This window comes from Alligator mississippiensis, chromosome 4 (genome assembly GCF_030867095.1).
Source record: "Alligator mississippiensis isolate rAllMis1 chromosome 4, rAllMis1, whole genome shotgun sequence".
Lineage (NCBI taxonomy): Eukaryota > Metazoa > Chordata > Crocodylia > Alligatoridae > Alligator > Alligator mississippiensis.
The window spans coordinates 248,463,612-248,469,611 of NC_081827.1; the positions used below are offsets into that span (position 1 = coordinate 248,463,612).

Consider the following 6,000-nt stretch of genomic DNA (forward strand, 5'->3'; position numbering starts at 1 on the left):
AATTTAGTTTAATTGTGCTTCACTCCCCACATGACTTGTTAAATACGGTGACATGATACTGGCCTATCTCACAAGATCTTCTAAGGCTTAATGAACTAAGAGTGTGGGCATCCTTACAAGATCCAAGATGGTGAGTGCTGCAGAAATTATTACTGAATATGGAGATAAACATAAAGATCAAACTACTAAATCAAATCTCTCTAGCTGAATGTTTTGAGCTTGACAACAAAACAGTGAACAATGCAATGGCTGGTCACAGAAGTCCCTTGGAGCAGAAGACTAAAAGGTAAAGTACAGACATGGGCTGTACTGGCAAAGTAACTGCAAATCAAAAAGCAGGGATAAATGGTCATTCTTCAGTATGGCATAAGGTTAAAAGAAGGTTAGATGGATTGTTCTCATTTTCCAGGAAAAGTTGATACACAATGCAATTTTAAAAGTCAGCAAGTTTAAATCTGGTAGAAAGGAAGCACTTTCTTCTGAATAAAACATAATCTGTGGAATTTACTGCCACACGATATCACTAAAGTAAAAGCTTAAGAAGATTCAAGAAATGGACTGAACATTTATATGGAAATAAGACTATCCACAATTACATTAGAAATAATAAAAGGATTATTACTCCTAATGCTTCAGGATATGAAGCAGCCACTAACTGATGAGAAGAGGAAGAAACTCCTCTTTTGAATAGTTTCTAGTACTTATCAGTGTCAGACAGAGGCCAGGTACAGACATTATACTTTTACTAGTATAAATGATCAGAAACCAGTCTATACCTGTAACAGGACAGAAGGCACATAGACTGGTTTAAAAATGGCAGAACCTGGTCTAAAATTTGTCCCCCTACCACCAAGGGGCGAATGTGTATTCTGTTCACTACTGATCTAAACTATGCTGCTTACAGAAAGCCGCATAACTTAGATCGACACCGTCTTGTGCTCTTTGAATGTCTAACCAGCATGAGTTCTGGACTACATGGACCACTGATCATATCCCATACAAACCATACTAGCTTAGGAAATATTAGGAATATTAGTATTATATAGGAAATGGCAAGCAGCATTCTTCTGTGTGCTAATAGACAGGTAGTCTGGAACTGAACACACTTTTCTCTCACATCTTTTTCAAGAGAAAGACCTATGTTAGCAATGGAAGAGTGTCCCGGAGTTGGCTGGCTTTGGTTTTCAAGGAATTTTACGATTTTTACCTTCTGATTCTTCACTGCGAAATTCATAAAAGCCAGAGGAGAGAGCAAGAGACAAAGGTAATCCTCACTACTATTCTGCTCAGGTGACACTATCAACGAGCTGATAAAACTGCATCAAGCATAGAAAAGATAGATAAGGAGCACAATGGGAAGGGTTAAATGACATATTTGGGGATTGCCTAATGACAGTTTAGCTCTTGTTAAATCCCAACACAATCAGACACTGTTTGAGGACTTATTTAATAACAGACCTTCACTAGGCAGATGGATCAATAAGGCTTTTGTGGGAGGTGGTACATGACAATCCACTCTTTCCCCAAATCTAGCCACATTTATTGTTCCCTCCCTTTCACTCACAGAAATACCAGCTTTTAGTAGGTCCTACACAAAACACAACAGCATTTGCGTATTATCCATGATCAGGGCATGCAATCCGCTTTGGTTTTGCAGGTTCTGAAGGAAAAGTGGAAATTTGGTGTTAGTCCGGCTGGCATTTGGTACTATAAGGAGTGCAGGTCTCACCAGCTTTTAGTAAGAGGATGCTTTAATGGCATCAGGGCTGAGTTGGACATTTGACATAGCAGTTACAATCTAATACTGAATGTTGATATTTAAAATCTGGACAAGGATATGAATCTGCCATTGTAAAGTCTATTCCACCATACCCACATTGAGCCCCTTACTTTGTGTGCAGTCTCACTGAACGTGAGTGGGAAGTGCTGGCCTCAAGCTAAGCAGCTAAACCAAGAGCGATGTGAAGCTTATGTCTCTTTTGGAGAAAGCAAAGCTCTGTGTTAATAAATAACTTGTGTAGCGTGGCTCTGTGGAAATGGTAAATGCAGGTTGATTACTTGTCCTCACTAAAACATCTCTTATGCTGGGTGTGGCTATTATTGTATTTCCAATGTATCTAGCCCCGTAGAGGCACCTAATTTATGAGGTCATAGTCCCCAAGCCAAGAACAGAACCATTTACGCTTCAATCCTCCAATGCTCGAAATTAGCCCTAGATCCAGGTAAGTGCAGAGGAAACAAAAAGATGCTGTAGTTATGTGAAGGAGAGTCAGTGACTCATGCTTAATATGTTTGCTCAGCCTGTATGCTTTTGGGATGAACCAAGATTAGCAGAGGAAAATGGCCTTTTTATTTCCCTTTTATTGTGTTTACTACCATCTAGTACTATTAAGCTTATTAAATCTAGGGAGATTCAGCATATCAATAAAGAGGTGCCTGTCATACAATGGTTTTGCAAAGTTTTTATCCAGAGCTTGGCATAAACAGTGAAGCAATAGTTTTTTCTTCATGTCTTCCCAATGAATGGCATGCCATCTTAGACCTCAAATGTGTCCCATTCCTCCCACAAATGACTCAGGCTCTGGACACTGGGCAACACGTCCACTACGGCTCCCCCTTTCAGTTATTGTGTCAGGAAACGCCACTGTTCTTTTTTCATTTCCATAATGAAAAATGAAAGTGAGCTGTTTTCATTTCATTTTCATGAACTTCCCCAGCCTATATGCAACCAAGTTTACGTCTGTGCATTCTTCATGATGCGGTTTTACAACCCAGAGAAAACATTTGCTTAATTAGTTGTTGCTCACCGTGCTCAGAAGGGTTGCTTGTCCTCTTGTTGCCGTGTTCGAAAGAGCACGAGTGAGGCAGGCAGGCAGTAGCAAAAGCAGCTCCGTGCAATCAGCTCTTCCAGGCCAGTTCACGCAGTGGCTGTGGCTGGACTTGTAATGCTTCAAAGGGCAAGGAGAAAAGGGAAGGGCTCAGGATGTGATATCATACGCTTGTTCTGAAAACAAGGAAACTGCCGGAGATAACTGAAACGTCAACCACTCCGGAGCCTCGGGATGGATAATACTGGAAAATGACTTCTTTGTTTTTCCTCCCTCCTCCCCTCCAGATGCCTCCCAGTAATAGTTATAATAACTCAAGACAATATTCAAGAGTCTGAAAGGTACATAAGCAATTCAGCTGCTAGTTAGCAAGAACTGTATCTTTCTTTCCTGTTTCCAGTGTTTGTTGTCCTCACTCACCATACTGCATCCAATCTTAGGCCTGGATTTTGCTATTGGATCCATGCAGGCAGAGCCTCCCATCTGCTCAGGGCTCCGCTGGGCTTGTGCCACATCAGCAGCAGGTGTCAGGGAGCGGGGAACTGAGCATGCCCTGCCCACCTGCGTCTACTGACTTGCATCAGAGCGGGACATTTCCTAGTGAGACTGCAATGGACTCATCCTCAGCACTCACTGTTGAGTCCTCGGTCTCTGGCGGGTCTGAGACCAGGCCAGAGCTGCCTCCCAGGCTCCAGTGGACTCAGGTGAGCCAGGTGTGATCAGCAGCCTGCTTCACAAGACCAGCTGACCCAATCTACACCAACCTGCTGACTCTTCGGGAGGCAGAGCGATTAATTCACTCGCTGGACTGTGACCTCCTTCTTTGTTTCATCTTTCTCACTGAAGGTGCTGAAGGTTTCTCAAGCACCTGGGAAATTTTAGGAGCCTAAATCCCACTTTCAGAAGTGCCTTGCGACATGGACAATTTGCCACAGGAGAAAGCGGGGAAACAATTTACTGCAGTGGTGCCCAACTCATTTGGCCCCATGGGCCCATTGCGTGGCATGGGGCCAGAGTCAGGGCACAGGGCTGTGTCATCTGGCCCTCACAGCTGGAATCTGGCAGAGGCATTAATTGCTGCAGCTCCCACTGCCATGGCAGCTATCGTTCCTCCTGTGGCCAGCTTTCTGGTCCTGCGAGCCAGACAATACAGCTTCACACACCGATTAGCACTACACCCACTCTCCACACTGCTCAATTTCCAGACCTGTGATGAGCCTTGCAGTCTAAGGGGCATGCATCCATGGGCTGTATTGTATCAATGCTGATTTTCTACATCGGCTACTCCACAGTAGTAAGTGGAAAGTGGAGCTAAACTTCAGTGTCATAGCCCTTGGTGAGTGAGACAAGTTACCAGAGTTTAATTTCCACCTACACTGGGGTAAGAGTGCACCTGGGACACTTATAGCAGAGCAGCAGATGAGTGGCAAATAATCCCCATTCCCTTTTACGAGTGGCAAGTTGTTTGTATGTCCATAATTTTAGACAAATAGGCTCCTAAGTTTCAGTGAAAATCAACTTAACTTTGTGAAGATTTGGATCCACCTTGTGCCCTGGGCAAATTTCTAAGTGTAATCCCCTACTTAATAAAAAACAAACAAAACCAAATCCCCAAACCCTTAATAATACCACATCATTATAGTCTTTTTCTCAGCTTATCATTAGTTATATCCTTTAAGATCAGGATAAGTACGTTTTTGAAGTAAAGTAGATATTAAGTCACTCATTTTTCTCTCCAGTTGTCAGGATACCCCTATTTACATAATCTCAAGTAGGACCATCATGTAAAAGCAATATATCTTCATTGAGGCCATGTTTTCCATGCTGTTTAGTGAGACTAAATATTCTGCCACTGCATTGAACATGCCTTCCATATCTCCTTCATACGTTTCAGCTCTTGTTCAGGTAGGTTTCCTCTGGAGTTGATCTCTGGATTTCAGTTCATCTACAGTTAAAGTTACTTACCAGGAGCAGGTTCCCGTTTTCATGCCCTTGTATTGCCTTTGTGTTCATTTCCAGAGCTCTGCTTCCGACTGTCAAGGCATTTCAGGAGCCAGGTCCTTGGTGCATTTCAGAATTGATTAGACATTAGACCAACCCTCTGTTTTGGTTTGTACAGGAGGGTGTTACTGTTTTCAGTCCCATTGTTCAAAGGAGGCCCTATGGTGCCAGGTTTCTTGCTCGGTTTGTGCTCTGTGCCAGTGGAAATCATAGCCTTTCAATTTCAGGAACTCGCCTGTTTCATTTAAGAATACAGTAAAGGACAATGGCTTATAGCCTAATAATAATAATTAGCAAGATGCTGCTATTATTAATGCAAGTTTAAACAGTCGTTGATAAATTGCCTAAAGAAACTTTTCCAAAACGCTTATAATCAGTAAAAACAAAACTGCAAGACACAAACATTTTGGCTCTAAAACCCTTTGCAGTTAGTTTTGGGGGCTGTTCCAATTGTTTCCATTTCAGAATGGAGGATTAGTCATCTTCGGTTACCCTTGGGCTTTGAGCAAGAGAGGCTGCTGGTAACTGAACGTGGATGAACACATTTGGTAAACTACATCCTGAGGTACAAGGGCAATGGATCCGGTATAGACCTAGACAAACAGCTACGTGGACATCCCCTCAAGGTGAACAGGAAAGCTGCCCTGCAGAAAACACTGTTGAATTTCCCCTTCCCCTCCCCACACCTTGATTTTTAATAGTACTATACAACCACTATATGCAGCTGCCCTTACTAAGCAATGTCCTGCCTTAAGCAACTGCCCCAAAATACCCCAAGTGTCCCGAGTCCAATTCTATTCTCAGTTACACATTGATTTTACATCTGTGTGAGTCTGACCTGATTTACCCCGGCGTAAGCAAGATTAAAATCAGACTGAATCTATTTCTGCTCCATTTTTATTAGGCCACTTCTGTTCTGACAACCAGAGGCTGTTGGTCCCTTGTCTCATTTCCTTAGGGGCTTTCTCTGTCTTCTTTTCTTGAGCAGAAGAGCCTCTTTCTCCCAAGTCCTTGTGAGTTTCTTCTTCTCCCCATCTCCCTCAAGCTCTGCCTTCACTAGACCTTGACCTTACAGCTGGCCCTTGCCTTAATGTGCAAGTTATCATTTCTATAAACCTCTGATTGATCACTGTAACAAAGAGAGGCACTGTATGGACGCTGCTGCATGATG

At 42.9% G+C, this 6,000-nt stretch overlaps 1 protein-coding gene across 1 annotated transcript in view; it reads right to left on the reverse strand.

The window, feature by feature from the left end:
• The window catches only part of RALB (RAS like proto-oncogene B), a 66,400-nt gene extending 63,459 nt beyond the window's left edge, over positions 1 to 2,941 (reverse strand). Inside the window, exon 1 of the mRNA XM_014599362.3 lies at positions 2,808 to 2,941. The gene's annotated coding sequence lies outside the window, so the exon portion shown is untranslated. The remainder of the gene's footprint in view (positions 1 to 2,807) is intronic.
• Between the last annotated feature and the right edge of the window lie 3,059 nt (positions 2,942 to 6,000).